We start from the raw sequence: 16,728 nt of genomic DNA, 5'->3' as shown, positions 1-16,728 counted from the left end.
AACCAATCTGCCCCTATGCACAACACACACAATCAGGGACCACAAATCTGTGGCTATGCCTGTGCCACAGAGGACAGGACCAGCACACTGAGCAAGAACACACCAAAAAAGCACTCGGGTAATTTCAAAGACAGGTAGTGCCAACATGTACTCCAGTTAATGACGTGAAGCCATCAGCTGCCAAGAGGTCTATTATCTGCCCTCAGGGACCATAGCCAATACTTCAGAAACGACCTTACTTACACCGATACACAAGAACAAGAACAAACCCATGCAGGTGAGACTGTAATTTACCCTCTCTCTGACAAAGAACAAACCCCAGCTCTTCCTCAAGGAACTGAGGAGTTCTGAAGTCCTAAATCCCAATTAAACAAGAAAAAGCAGTGGGAGAAGGGGAAAAATGGGAGAGGAAGATGCAACAAAGTCTTGTTCAAGGAGACAGATTACATGAGCATCAGCAATAGCTTGGTAGTTGGCCTCTCGCCAGGAAAAGGAGGTGACATCACACTTTGTGAAGTTCTTCAAAGCACTTCACTGTAATAAAAGAGCACAAAGTGCTGCATCTCTTCTGTGTCGTAATGCTTGTACACTGTTAAAGAACAAAATTTATACAGGCAAGAAGAGAAGCCACTACTGTGCCTGGTGAGGAAGGAGCTGAATTTCTCCACTGCTCCTCAGTCCTACTGGAGGCTCCTTAATGCAATAATTGCATCCTCTCCCCAAAGCCCTACCAAGAGATAACTGCGGCTATTAGCAGAGTTTAGCTGTCCTAAAAACCTGTGAAGGGACAAAGGCTAGAAGTACCACCAGTATTTCTGAGGAACAGCGAAACCCTGAAATGGATGATAAGTGGTAGTGTTATGTACAAGAAAGCGAGACCAGTGGATGTGTGTGTGTACATACACACGTGCAGCTGACAACCTGTCCTCCAGAACATCTATCCTTTACAGTGGCTTATCTCCCTAAAAGCTATATATTGGCTGCCAGATTGGTACACACATTGTTCTCCAGCTCTCAGCTACCATTCAGGTTGGCGCGTTTCCCTCCCAGCACTACACCGCACGTGTGAGATAATTCTGCAGAGAAAAGAATCTTGCGTGAGACAGAAGTGACATTTATTTACAGCAATATCTGGATTAAGCTTTAGAAGATTTTTCCAGTCAATTGCCAAGAAAGCTGACACATACTGTTAAAAGTGAACATGATTTTTCTTAGACACTGGTGGCTAACTTCAGGGCTTCATAAAGCAATCAATCAATCTTTTAATCCACAAGTGTAACTCAGCACATTTTCCACTTCACTGTGTGTGCAATATTTGCCAGACAAATCTTTCTTCCCATCTTTAATTACTGTGGTGGGCAGGAAATTAGACTTTCAAATTTTTTAGCAGACAAATGGGTGATTGAAATCAAAATCTTGGGTCTCTCCAACTAAAGTCAAAAGTAATATTGAAAGCAAAATGAAATTCCACTGATGGACCGTGCACAGAATACGTTAATCAACATCAAGTTGGATGGTATTTGAAAACACGTATACAGTTGATTATATTTAAAAACAAAATGAAAAGGCTGAGAGAGAACACAAAAAGGCCAAGGCAGTTAGCTCCTATGTAGGTTAATTCCAGGCCATGCTGAAATTGCTTTATTTGCACGGCTGCAGTGAAGTAATTTCAATTACTTAAGGTGGAATAAAACATGTGCAATCGTGAATGAAATCTGCAATGCAGTTGTGTACTATGCAGTTTTTCCAGCAGAGAAAGGGAATCAAGCACTGGAGAGATCAGATACGGGATGGTGGGCACTTGCACTATCTGAACCCCTCCCTTGGGCATCGTGAACAGGTTTGTACGGCAAACAGCTATATCTGAGAGCCTACCACATAAGAGTAGATTTAAATGTGTTCAGACTCCCAAACCCAGGCTGAGAAAAAACAGTTTTATCATCGGTCAGTATATTCACAGATAAACACCGAGAAGCGAAAAACAACTATGAAGATTTAAGACTATACTGCTGACGCAAGGACGAAAGGCTCTAGCACATCTGCAGGTTGGAAATTGAAGTCCATTCCTAAGCATTCAAGCCGTGAAGTTGAGGAGCAGCCCCCTCAGTTGGAATAGTGAAGGCAAAAATCCCTACAGCTGTAAGGATAGAGCTCAGCTTGGTTAAGAAGTTTCATGGGGTACCAGTGACAGCCGAGGACGCTATGACCCAGTCCCACCTCTATATTTAGCCAAGAGTAGAAAACAGGGCATGCATTCATCATGATTCATAAATGGTTTCAAAGAAACTTATTAAATCTCATGGGGTTTGAGTACCTGAATTCCCAGCCTTCATTAAATGAGGAGGGAGGAAGAAAGAGGAAAAGAGGACTGCCCTGAGTTCATCTGGAATTCTAGGAAAATCGAAGGAAAAAGGAAAAAATAATCTATATTCTCTAAGAATCATCTCTGAAAAAGTTTTAGTGTTCAGAAGTACACTCCTTCAGTTTTGCTTCCTAAATGAGTAAACAAAACCCTAGCCAAGCCACTCCTAAATTTATGTAAGAATGTTTTTGTATTGGGGGGAAATATTTTTCCCTTATAAAGCAAGGGAAAATCATCAAGTTATCTAAATCCAGCATAACAAACAAGCGTTAAACCCCTTTTAGATTCTGGCAGTACCTGCAAAGATCTGAGAAGCTGTCACATGAGCTGCTTACACCATCAGAGAAGTTTTACGCAATAAAGCACAGAAGTTCATGTGCTCTTCTGAACTATTTATGGGTGGTTACAACACAGTATTACTACATTCAGGAGAACAGCAGAATGGGGTAAGGTACCATGGTAAGGTACTGTGTGCTTTTACCCTTGCTAGGGAATGCAGGACAAACTAATCCAATGTATTCAACATTAACCTAAACAGAAAACCAAGGGATAGAAGTACTGCAGCAGTGGAGCTACTTCAGCAGTGCAGCATAATGCAGGGGAAAAAAAAAAAACAAACCCTGAAAACCCTTATATCAAAGTTGGACAGCTATCAATTCAAAACCCCACCTGCAACAGATGAGATGTAAAATCATCCTCCAAGCTTCAGGGATACTTGCAGACATTGCTGTAATTAAAACCAGGCTGAGGATGTTCTAACTGTTCTGACTGCAGTGGCTAAAGGACTTTTCTTGAAGCCAAAAAGAGCCAAGTCACTTCAGGACAGCTGCTTTTATTAAATTTTAGTAGCAGCAGGAAGGATGAGGAACAGCCTTTAAAATCTACTATTAAATAGCATTAACTTGGAAAAGAGACAAGCAAATTTGTAATTGTAATGCAGACTTCTTAAAACTTGAGAGGGGGGGAAATCTATTCCAATTTCAAGCCAGAAACTGTCAGGTCCAGTATGTCCAATTCCAAGTTTGCCTTCAACTATTAGATCCCCAAAAGCACAGCATACCCTTACAGTTATTTTGGTGGTTTACAGCATCTCACTGGAAGCTTTCCAGCTTTGCTGAGAAGAAACCTGGAAACTGCTTTTAAAATTGTTTTGGGTAATGGTTTTGAAACTATCAGGCTAACAGCGCAGCAGACAAACTTACTCTTTTCAATAGGCAGAAGAACGCACAAAGCCTCAATTTCTCAGCCTTTGCCACAGGACCCTGTTGAGGGGCCTCAGCTGCACTCAGTATAGTAGGGCTCAGCGAACAGTTCTGTCCCCATTACATGCCACCCACCAAAGAAGTGGACAAACTCAGCTCGCAGTTGGATTGCTGATAACCGTAACCCTCTGCTGTTACTCTCCATACTACTTCTATCCATCTGGCAAGAGCTGAGATCAAAAACAAAAGCCAATTTTTCATAGCCTGGACAATCGTGAGTTGGCAGCAGCTTTCTATGACATTGGTCCATTGCTGTTTGCACAACACTCAGAAGAGGCACAAGCGGACACATACTCTACTGTTAAGTTGGAAGGCCCTTAATGAAACACGAGGCACTTACAAGCTCTTGAAGCTTTGGCTTCAGTACTTGGGGAGACTTTTTAAAATGCTAACATTTTATTTTTGCCAGAGGAGAATTTAAGCCTTCTGCAACAGCAGAATTAGATGGTATTTGCAAATGAATCAAATTCCATCTATAGTTGAGAGCTTGTCGCAAGGCAGCTTCCTGAAAACACTCCTCCCATAGCAAATTCTGCTGCTAAATAATAAAATGGAATTGAGACTTCACACTATAAATCTTGATACACTAAAAGTTGATTATATAATTGAGACCTTTGTCATGAATAAATCCTAATTACAACAACTTACTGTAATGATTCATTTACATGGATTTTATCCTCATTAGAAGCAAGATTTATGCCAGCTGCTATGTAATAAATGTATGTCTTTTTACCTATTAGAGTTTTCTATTGAGCATTCATTTCAGGGAACTGACACCAGATCCACATAAGAAGTTGTGACTATTATTATTTTTTTTAATTAATGCTTTCCAAAAAAAATCAGTGGACAAAGAGAAGTGTCAGCATATTATTTTGCTTCAGAGGAACAGAGGAAAAGATTTCCCATTTGGTGGATAAGCATTTTTTCAGCATGTACCACTTGAAGATTAGAGGAACAATAATTTCAGCTAGACACAGGTATAGGGCTTGCATGACTTTTTACTCCTGCAGCCTGCCATGAGCTACTCTTAACCGTGAAACATCATAAAACTCATTTCATCCAATTCTGCCACAATGCGTTCATCTGTAAAATGAGCATCCTTAGATGTTTAGGGGTTAATTAAATGCTTATGAAGTATTTCAGCCCCAGGATGGAAAGCAAACTGCAGTTCTAAGTGATTTGCACTATGTTAAATTTTTGTTTTGACTTTAGCCAAGTATTCTGCAACTACAATATGAGAAGTGCTTCACATAGATTAAAGCTGCCTTTGATATTATAAAGTTATAATTATGACTGTATAAAATCAGAATGGAAGTTCTCTGTCCAATGATAGTTGCCAGCTATCCAGATAATTTGAAATCTAAAGTTCTGTCTTCTTCCCATGCCTACATAAAAGAACAGCATTAATCCTTTCAGTTTGACCTTATACAAACACAGGACTTTGCCAAACTCTCAAAAGTTCACTGGCAACCAACAATTTGAGAGCAGGCAAAATAGAGGGAATGCATTCCCAGATAAGTGGCCCCCAGAGCACATCCTCACAGCATGTTCCTCTCTCAAAAATATTGAGGCTGGGAAAGGAGCACCACTGCTGAAGCCAGCTGTAATGACATAGCACAGTGAGAAGTGTGCTTTTGAAAGCAAGCCAGTCCTAAATCTGTCAGAAAAGACAACATATACTTCCAAGATAAGTTTTTCTGGCAGAACTCTAGCTAGAAAAGGAAGGTATCACGGTAACAGCAGCAACAGAGACAAGACAGATGCCACAGATTAAAAATCCTGCTCTGCCACAGACAAAACCATCTTCTCCTAACCTTAAAATGGAGGTAACTATCCTCCTACCCCATCAAGTGTTGCATCCACACATCCATTAACATAATATGAAGAGGATAAGCAGAATATAATTAAAGATGAGAGAATAATTTTATAACAAATACAGCACACGTTTCTTTAATAACAGACAGTAATTTACAAAAAGGATGGATAGAAGCTCATTTGAATTTGAATGAAGAACAGTCGAAATCAAGTAGAAATGTTGTTGCTCTTCCCTTTCTTTCCATGGGCATTTTAAGAATAAATCCTCTATCATGCTTTCAAACTTGCACACATATATTAGACTTTTTTAAAGCAATACAACTGATTTAAACCTTGGCTTCATAGCATATCTATAAAGGAATAGACAAAATTTGAGCTTCAGCCATCAATATTAAAAGGCTGAGGAAAACATCAGCCAATTACTCTTACAGCTCCTGTGCCATATTTACTCATTTGTCAATAAATGATATTGCCTCTCATATTTATCACCTTCTTTAAGCAGGACTAAAAGGGAGGCATCACTAAGATCCCCAGAATCAAGACACAGGTTCAGTACACATCCTAAATTTCAAGCCTGTTCTCACCAGATAATTGGCTCAAAGGCCCAAAATAACATGAGCCAGAAGCTGCCACTTGGATCAAAGACAAATGCCATTCTCTGTGTGGAGAGGAAAAGATAAAACACATTTCTATGTTCAGGAATAGACTGTAGTAATATAGTCTTCCATGAAGGCCTGTGAATGATTCCATGAAATAAGAAGTCCAAAATTCTTGAGATTCAGAAAAACTGAGCTCATTTTCAACTGATAACTTCATTTCCAAAACCACAGAAACGACTCAGAGCTGTCTGAACAGAAGTTGTGCTTAAGCCTTATGCTGAATGGGTAACAAGTGCAGGAAATGGGTAACAAGTGGTGTCCCCCAGGGGTTGGTGTTGGGACTGATCCTGTTCAATACCTTTGTCGGTGACATGGACAGTGGGATTGAGTGTGCCCTCAGCCAGTTTGCTGACGACACCAAGCTGTGTGGTTCCGTTGATACGCTGGAGGGAAGGGATACCATCCAGAGGGACCTGGACATGCTTGAGAAGTGGCCAGTGCCAACCTCATAAAGTTCAACAAGGCTAAGTGCAAGGTCCTACACCTGGGTCGGGGCAATCCCAGACACAGCTACAGGCTGGGCAGAGAAGAGATTCAGAGCAGCCCTGCAGAAAAGGACTTGGGGGTGTTGGTTGATGAGAAACTGAACATGAGCTGGCATCAGTGTGCGCTCGCAGCCGAGGAAGCCAACCGTATCCTGGGCTTCATCAAAAGAAGCGTGACCAGCAGCTCAAAGGAGGTGATCCTGCCCCTCTATTCTGCTCTTGTGAGACCTCACTTGGAGTGTTATGTACAATTCTGGTGTCCTCAACATAAAAAGGACATGGAGCTGCTGGAGCAAGTCCGGAGGAGGACCACGAGGATGATCAGGGGGCTGGAGCACCTCCTGTATGAAGACAGGCTGAGAAAGTTGGGGCTGTTCAGCCTGGAGAAGAGAAGGCTGCATGAAGACCTCAGAGCAGCCTTCCAGTATTTGAAGGGGGCCTACAAGGATGCCAGAGAGGGACTCTTCATCAGGAACTGTAGCAATAGGACAAGGAGTAATGGGTTTAAACTGAAACAGGGGAAGTTCAAGACAGATATGAGGAAGAAGTTCTTTACTGTGAGGGTGCTGAGGCATTGGAGCAGGTTGCCCAAAGAAGTGGTAAATGCTCCATCCCTGGCAGTGTTCAAGGCCAGGTTGGACAGAGGCTTGGGCAACATGGTCTAGGGTGAGGTGTCCCTGCCCATGGCAGGGGGGTTGGAACTAGACGATCTTAAGGTCCTTTCCAACCCAGACCATTCTATGATTCTATGAACTAAACAGTAGCGGATAAAATGCAATTCTGTTCTAAAGATCACAGTTTACCCCAGCCTGTAACAGGTTCCCTCCTATACCGCAGAGCTTTAACTTTGAACTCTTGTAAACGTCAAGCCACAGTTATAGAAATGCAGCTTCATGGCCCATACTTGCAAAGCACCTGTCAATCACATCACATCCCTATCCCCTGCTTGCAAAATGATGGAATTATATCACTCTGGGAAAAAAAGAAGGAAACTGCCACAACATCAAAACTGTTGATTAAAGGATTAAAGTATAACCCTCAGGTATATTTGACGTTCACTAGTGATGGCTCTCCACCGTCCCATGCTCCTCCAGATCCCTCAGCCTGTCCCCAGCCCAAATACAGAGAAATTTCAGTTATATAATTGGATACAGAGTTTGTCTAGATCCTGAAGTTTTCTCTTTTATCCACATAGGCTATTCAATCACGGTCAAGGCTGGTGCATCAAAGGAACATCCATCACAGAAATGGCTTTTAGGAGATATAGATTCCCTGCACCATAACCATACCCCTACCTAACCACCTGCTTTTTCATTGGATGGGATAGATTAGTGCCATAAATGTTAAGACAGAAGGCTTTGGTTTCAATATAGCACAACTTCCAAACATCTAGATGACAGACACTTCACAGTTTATCTTTGTCACCACGATTTACTACCTTCTTCAACACAGCATGCATGTCAACTACAACCAGTTTCCTGTCTCCCTAGAAAATACAAAACAGCTCATTTATATTGCAGCATCACTTCAGGTATCATAAACAAGCTCTTCCTTTCTGCCTAGGAGAGAAAATTCATGCAAATTAAACTTGCCTAAGGTTGTTAGGAGTGCATATTCTTCTCAACTACGAATCATCCATGAATAACTTGTCTGAAGCCACAAAATGTGCCTTATCAAAATATCCAATAGAATGGAGACAGATGAGAATCAGACAACAAAATTCACATACATTCATCACTTAGTTCAAAGTTCCTTCTTTTGTGATGGGTCTGCAGAAATTAGTACAAGGTGTATTATACACAGAAGACATTTCTAATGTTGACCATGTTTGCTCAAATTCCAACAGCAAGAAAAAACAAGGGTAACACCTGAAGATGAAAGTGACCAACTTCTTTTAATTACAAAAAATTCTAAAGAAATTCAAATGTTTCAAGATTAATGTCATGTAATAATGCACTGCTTTCACTGAAACCAAAGATATTACTTTTTCATACTAGCATTAAAAAGTGTTTGCTGTCTTGCCAGCAGTATAAAAATAGTACCTGTTAATATGAACAATAACATATACCACCAGCTCTCCATGTGAAACATTTTCTTATTGAAGACCTGTCCTGGGTTCAGCTATAGCAGTCATTTTTCTCCTGCTTAGTAGCTGGTGCAGTGCTGTGTTTTTTAACTTTCAGCCTGGGAACAACGCTGATAACACCGATGTTTTTAGTTGTTGCTAAGTAATGTTTATTCCAACCAAGGACTTTCTCAGTCTCATGCTTTGCCAGGGAGGAGGGGAAGCCGGGAGGAAGCAGAGACAGGACACCTGACCCAAACTAGCCAAAGGGGTATTCCATACCACAGCACGTCATGCCCAGTATATAAACCGGGGGGAGTTACCCGGAAGGCCCAGATCACTGCTTGGGTCGGGCTGGGTATCGGTCGGCGAGTGGTGAGCAATTGTATCCTCTCCCCTTGTTATTTCACTAATCGTTATTATCATTGGTGGTAGCAGTAGTGGTTTTGTGTTATACCTTAGTTGCGGGACTGCTCTTATCTCAACCCGTGGGAGTTACATTCTTCCCATTCTCCTCCCCATCCCTCCGGGAGCGGGGGGAGGACGAAGGGGGGGGGGGGGTGAGCGAGCGGCTGTGTGGTTCTGAGTTACCGGCTGGGCTCAAACCACGACAGTTCTTTTTGGCGCCCAACGTGGGGCACAAAAGGTTGAGATAACGACAGATCTGACCAGAGTGTGTTTAATCATATTTGTGATAAGCATTCATTGTTACTACTTGTCACAATGGTGATTATTTGGCTCTCAGACGTGTTGCGCTTGATCTCAGAGTTTCAGCATGTTGTACCTTACTTACAGCCACTATTTGCTGTTTTAGTGTTTATCGGCTGGGGGGCCTGGGCTAAGGTTCTTGTTTCACTGTACTTCATGGTAATGACTTGTAATACAATAGACTCATTGATCATGAAACTGGTCTGGTTTGTGCTTCCAGCGTGGCCATCACCACTATACATTGGGAGGTATATAATGAAATATTTTAGCAATTGCATATCTTTTTTTTTCTCCTCGGGGGGTAAACTTACGAAGGAAGCATTCTCTTTCACCCCCCGTTCCCCCACCAGCCTATTTGCAACAGCAATTGAGAGTTCTGAAGGTTTTAGATGGCCTTTGAGTACCCTTGAAACCTGCCTGCTGATTGTGCTGGGGATCAGCATGTTGGCAAACATACGGAGTGTGTTTTACCCACGGCCATCCCGTCGTAGGAACATCCTATTTCGTTTAATGTCAAAAATTCAGCAGTATCAGGTTCGAATCTGGTCTAGGGTTAGACGACGATATAGGAGGACCACCAGGAGATTTTCCCTGAGGCTGGACAGTTATGAGTGGCAGGGTGTGTGGGATAGTATGGGCAAGTACCTAGGCCAGTGGGCCCCTCCAGTGCTTTGGAACTTCACCACTGAACAAGTGCAACATCCGGAAAAACTAGTAAAACACTTAAACGAGGTGTGCTGTCGTCCTGGTTATACCAGAGAGGGACAAATTTTGGAAACGTGCTGGGGCTTGGCCTATGCCTACAGAGCCCTGCTCAACACTATCCAGCACCTTCAAAGGGAAAAAAATGTCTCTGGATCTGATGGCAAAGCAACAGACAACGCAGCTAAGCCAACTACAAGCACAGCAGCTACTCAGACCCTGACCACAACAGTCAACACAGCTACTCCAAGTACAGCAGCTACATCAACCCCAGTGACAAGCACAACAGCTACTCAAACCCTGACCACAATAGACAACGCAACTACTCCAACTTCAAATACAGCAGTTACACCAACCCCAGTGACAAGCACAACAGCTACTCAAACCCCGACAGCAACAGACAATGTGGCTACTCCAAGCACCGCAGCCACACCAACCCCAGTGACAAGCACAGTAGCTACTCAAACCCCGACAGCAACAGACAATATAGCTACTCCAAGCACCACAGCTACACCAACCCCAGTGACATGCACAGTAGCTATTCAAACCCCGACAGCAACAGACAATATGGCTACTCCAAGCACTGTAGCTACACCAACCCCAGTGACAAGCACAGTAGCTACTCAAACCCCGACAGCAACAGATAATGCAGCTGTTGGTGTTACTCAACTCCCAAGCACAACAGCTGCACCAACCCCAGCAATAGACATTGCAACCACTCCAATCCTAGTGGCAGACACTGCAGCCACTCCAACCACAGTGACAAACACTGCAGCTAAACCAAATGTCCAGTTTGTGACAATGTCTGTTGCCCCCGTAAGCAAAAGCAGACGAAAGGCACAAAGAGCAACCCGCGAAGCGAAGAAAGATGAAGACCCAGTGCCATTACTATATGCAACAGCACCTGAACAAGAGTTACTACTACGTGGGTCAGAGGAAGAGGAAGAAGAAGAAGAGGTCACTTCTCGACCCCGGACCTCAACCGAACTACGGAATATGCTAAAAGATTTCACCCGTCTTCCAGGGGAGCACATTGTCACCTGGTTGCTCCGGTGCTGGGACAATGGGGCCGACGGTCATGAACTAGAAGGTAGGGAAGCCAAGCAGCTGGGATCACTTGCTAAGGAAGGAGGAATTGACAAAGCGATTGCAAGAGAGAAGCGAGCCCTCAGTCTTTGGAGGCGGCTCCTGGCAGCTGTGAAGGAAAGGTTTCCCTACAAAGACGATATTACGAATCGCTCAGCCAACTGGACCACGATAGAGAAAGGCATCCAGTCCCTGAGGGAATCAGCCATTATAGAGATGATCTATCGTAGGCCGGATTCCAGGAACACATCCGTAGACCCAGATGAAGTCGAATGTACACGACCCATGTGGCGGAAACTTACACGGAGTGCGCCATCATCATATGCCCACACATTGGCATCAATGACCTGGAATGACGGAGTATCACCAACAGTGGATTGCCTGATTCGTCAACTCCGAGAGTTCGAAGACAATCTCACCCCTTCCATCATTTCAGCTGTGGAAAAACTGTCCCAGGAGTTCAAACAATTGAGAGACGATTTATCCGATCTATCCAGCTCTCCACGCGTACCAACCCATGTCTCAGCTATCAACAGAAGGCGCCCTACTGCTCGAGAAAGAAAATATACGAGGTACACGCCACGGGCCACCCTATGGTTTTACCTGCGGGATCATGGAGAAGACATGAGAAAGTGGGATGGAAAACCTACTTCAGCTCTGGAGCAACGGGTGCGTGAACTGAAGAGGAGAACAATGGTCAAGGATGATCCTCCCAGGAAAGCTGCTGCTCCAGTCTCTGGCGAGCAGTTTCCCAGATGGAGCGAAAGAGCTGATTTTACTCCAGCTCCTGTGATAAGGAATACTAATCCCTTTCTACAAGACAGAAGTGGAGAATTTTGTGATCACTATTAGAGGGGCCCTGCCTCCAGCCAGGTGGAGGAGAGGGATAATCGGGTTTACTGGACTGTGTGGATCAGATGGCCTGGCACATCAGTCCCACAGAAGTATAAGGCTCTAGTAGATACCGGTGCACAGTGTACTCTGATGCCATCAAGCTATCAAGGGGTGAAACCCATTTCTATTTCTGGAGTGACAGGAGGATCCCAAGCGTTAACTATGCTGGAAGCTGAAATCAGCCTGACTGGGAGGAAGTGGCAAAAGCACCCCATTGTAACTGGTCCAGGGGCTCCATGCATCCTTGGCATAGACTATCTCAGGAGAGGGTATTTCAAAGACCCAAAAGGGTATAGATGGGCTTTTGGTATCGCTGCCTTGGAGACAGAGGAAATTAAGCAGCTGTCCACCTTACCCGGTCTCTCAGAGGATCCTTCTGTTGTGGGGTTGCTGAAGGTCGAAGAACAACAAGTGCCAATTGCGACCACAACAGTGCACCGGCGGCAATATCGCACCAACCGAGACTCCTTGATTCCCATCCATAAGCTGATCCGCAGACTGGAGAGCCAAGGAGTGATCAGCAGGACCCGCTCACCCTTTAATAGCCCCATATGGCCAGTGCAAAAGTCTAATGGAGAGTGGAGATTAACAGTAGACTATCGTGGCCTGAACGAAGTCACACCACCATTGAGTGCTGCCGTACCGGACACGTTAGAACTTCAGTATGAACTGGAGTCAAAGGCAGCCAAGTGGTATGCCACAATTGACATTGCCAATGCATTTTTCTCAATCCCTTTGGCAGCAGAATGCAGGCCACAGTTTGCTTTCACTTGGAGGGGCGTCCCGTACACTTGGAACCGACTGCCCCAGGGGTGGAAACACAGCCCTACCATCTGCCATGGATTGATCCAGACTGCACTGGAACAGGGGCAAGCTCCAGAACACCTGCAATACATTGATGACATCATCGTGTGGGGTGATACAGCGGAAGAAGTTTTTGAGAAAGGGAGGAAAATAATCCAAATCCTGCTGAAGGCCGGTTTTGCCATAAAACGGAATAAGGTCAAGGGACCTGCACAGGAGATTCAATTTTTGGGAATAAAATGGCAAGATGGACGCCGCCAGATCCCCACAGACGTGATCAACAAGATAACAGCAATGTCTCCACCAACTAACAAGAAAGAAACACAAGCTTTCTTAGGTGTTGTGGGGTTCTGGAGAATGCACATCCCAAATTACAGTCTGATTGTAAGCCCTCTCTACCACGTGACCCGGAAGAAGAATGATTTCAAATGGGGCCCTGAGCAACAACAAGCCTTTGAACAAATTAAACGAGAAATAGTTCATGCAGTAGCCCTTGGACCAGTCCGGGCCGGGCCAGATGTGAAAAATGTGCTCTATACCGCAGCTGGGGAGAATGGTCCTACCTGGAGCCTCTGGCAGAAAGCTCCAGGGGAGACTCGAGGTCGACCCCTTGGCTTTTGGAGTCGGGGATATAAAGGATCCGAGGCCAGCTACACTCCCACTGAAAAAGAGATACTGGCAGCCTATGAAGGGGTTCGAGCTGCCTCAGAAGTGATTGGAACTGAAGCGCAGCTCCTCCTGGCACCCCGGTTGCCTGTGCTGGGCTGGATGTTCAAAGGCAGGGTCTCCTCTACACATCATGCAACTGATGCTACATGGAGTAAGTGGGCCGCACTAATTACACAACGAGCTCGAATAGGAAATCCCAGTCGTCCAGGAATTCTAGAAGTCATCATGGACCGGCCAGAGGGCAAAGATTTTGGGATGTCACCAGAAGAGGAGGTGACGCGTGCTGAAGAGGCCCCACCATATAATGAACTGTCAGAGAGTGAAAAGCAATATGCCTTGTTTACTGATGGGTCCTGCCGTATTGTGGGAAAGCATCGGAGATGGAAGGCAGCTGTGTGGAGTCCCCTGCGACAAGTTGCAGAAACTGCTGAGGGAGAGGGTGAATCGAGTCAATTTGCAGAGGTGAAAGCCATCCAGCTGGCCTTGGACATTGCTGAACGAGAAAAAATGGCCGGTACTTTATCTCTATACTGACTCATGGATGGTGGCAAATGCCCTGTGGGGGTGGTTGCAGCAATGGAAGCAGAGCAACTGGCAACGCAGAAGTAAACCCATCTGGGCTGCTGCATTGTGGCAAGATATCGCTGCTCGGGTGCAGAACCTGGTGGTGAAGGTACGCCACGTAGATGCTCATGTACCCAAGAGTCGGGCCACTGAGGAACACCAGAATAACCAGCAAGTGGATAAAGCTGCTAAGATTAAAGTGGCTCAGATGGACTTGGATTGGCAACATAAGGGTGAATTATTTTTAGCCCGGTGGGCCCATGACACCTCAGGCCATCAAGGCAGAGATGCAACATATAGATGGGCTCGTGATCGAGGGGTGGACTTAACGATGGACACTATTGCCCAGGTTATTCACGAATGTGAAACATGTGCTGCAATTAAGCAAGCCAAGCGGTTAAAGCCTCTCTGGTATGGAGGACGATGGCTGAAGTACAAATATGGGGAGGCCTGGCAGATTGACTATATCACACTCCCACCAACCCGCCAGGGCAAGCGCTATGTGCTTACCATGGTGGAAGCAACCACCGGCTGGCTGGAAACATACGCTGTGTCCCATGCCACTGCCCGGAACACTATCCTGGGCCTTGAGAAACAAGTCTTGTGGCGACACGGCACCCCAGAGAGAATTGAGTCAGACAATGGGACTCATTTTCAGAACAACCTCATAGACACTTGGGCCAAAGAGCATGGCATTGAGTGGGTATACCACATCCCCTACCATGCACCAGCCTCTGGGAAAATCGAACGGTACAATGGGCTGTTAAAAACTACACTGAGAGCAATGGGTGGTGGGACTTTCAAACACTGGGATACACATTTACCAAAAGCCACCTGGTTGGTCAACAGTAGGGGATCTGCCAACAGGGCTGGCCCAGCCCAATCAGAACTTTTACGTACTGTAGAGGGGGATAAAGTTCCTGTGGTGCACATAAAGAATTTGTTGGGGAAGACAGTCTGGGTTATTCCTGCTTCAGGTAAAGGCAAACCCACTCGTTGGGTTGCTTTTGCTCAGGGACCTGGATATACTTGGTGGGTAATGCGGGAAGATGGGGAAGTCCGATGTGTACCTCAAGGGGATTTGATTTTGGGGGAAAACAGCCAATGAACTCAATTGTACGCTGTTGCCTGCTCTATAACACTTTTATAGCCCACCAACTAGATATCTTCAGGTCACCAGCCATTGACCCTGACTTCCCTCCGATCATCACCTCAACAAAGAATGAATTTTGAGGAAACCAGACGAGCTCAGCAGTGACCAGATGAGTTTGGCGGTATCATCAGCAGGCAACAACCCAACACTATGTACCGTCCCTCCTGCCCTGAAAGACTATTACAAGAGATGGAGCCTGACATCATGGACTGGATGAGTTCAGCAATTTTACAGGGATTGGTCCATGGACTAGGGAACGATATCTTTCCCTGTGTGTGGGTGTGGGTGTATATATATGTGTATATATGGGACAGGGGTGATGGTGTGCTGAGAGATGTGGGATCTGAGCATGACGTGAATGGTATGGAATAAGGGGTGGATACTGTCCTGGGTTCAGCTATAGCAGTCATTTTTCTCCTGCTTAGTAGCTGGTGCAGTGCTGTGTTTTTTAACTTTCAGCCTGGGAACAACGCTGATAACACCGATGTTTTTAGTTGTTGCTAAGTAATGTTTATTCCAACCAAGGACTTTCTCAGTCTCATGCTTTGCCAGGGAGAAGGGGAAGCCGGGAGGAAGCAGAGACAGGACACCTGACCCAAACTAGCCAAAGGGGTATTCCATACCACAGCATGTCATGCCCAGTATATAAACCGGGGGGAGTTACCCGGAAGGCCCAGATCACTGCTTGGGTCGGGCTGGGTATCGGTCGGCGGGTGGTGAGCAATTGTATCCTCTCCCCTTGTTATTTCACTAATCGTTATTATCATTGGTGGTAGCAGTAGTGGTTTTGTGTTATACCTTAGTTGCGGGACTGCTCTTATCTCAACCCGTGGGAGTTACATTCTTCCCATTCTCCTCCCCATCCCTCCGGGAGCGGGGGGAGGAAGAAGGTGGGGGGGGGGAGTGAGCGAGCGGCTGTGTGGTTCTGAGTTACCGGCTGGGCTCAAACCACGACAAGACCAAAAATACTTGCCAATGAAGCTTAATAATAACAATAACAACAATTATTATTATTATTAATAATAATAATAATAATAATGGTATCTTAACCCTGAAGAGATCATAGGGAAATACTGTTATGGAAACACATGAAGGATAAAAGCTGAGAATTGCCATTCCAGCTGATGCCTGGCAGACCATGGAATACCACACCTTGTTTCTAACAGGGACCATGAGCCTCAGAAAAAGCGACATTTCACAACAGGTAAGTACAGGATAAACCTTCTGCACATCCAGGTCTCACTTTAATGCTTAGTAGCTGGAGCTTGTGATGCACCTTAAAACATGAAGATTTTTGTCCTTTCTAGAACATTGGAATTACCCTAATTCACTCAATAACTTGGCAAAAAAAATCTTAAGAATATAGGAATTCCTCTTTGCGAGCTGCCAAGTCCTCAGGCTCAATTAATTAATTTTGGTATCAAAGAGTGGTATAGTTTTGGTTGGGTTTTTTGGGAGGTGGGAGTTGTTTTGTTGGGGGTTTGGGTTTTTTTTTTAATA

At 44.8% G+C, this 16,728-nt stretch overlaps 1 protein-coding gene across 2 annotated transcripts in view; it reads right to left on the bottom strand.

The window, feature by feature from the left end:
* Positions 1-16,728, bottom strand: part of KIAA0930 (KIAA0930 ortholog) — an 88,958-nt gene that overhangs the window by 45,897 nt on the left and 26,333 nt on the right. The window lies entirely within an intron of this gene.

This window comes from Strigops habroptila, chromosome 3, assembly GCF_004027225.2.
Source record: "Strigops habroptila isolate Jane chromosome 3, bStrHab1.2.pri, whole genome shotgun sequence".
NCBI lineage: Eukaryota > Metazoa > Chordata > Aves > Psittaciformes > Psittacidae > Strigops > Strigops habroptila.
This window is presented reverse-complemented; position numbering and strand designations above follow the sequence as displayed.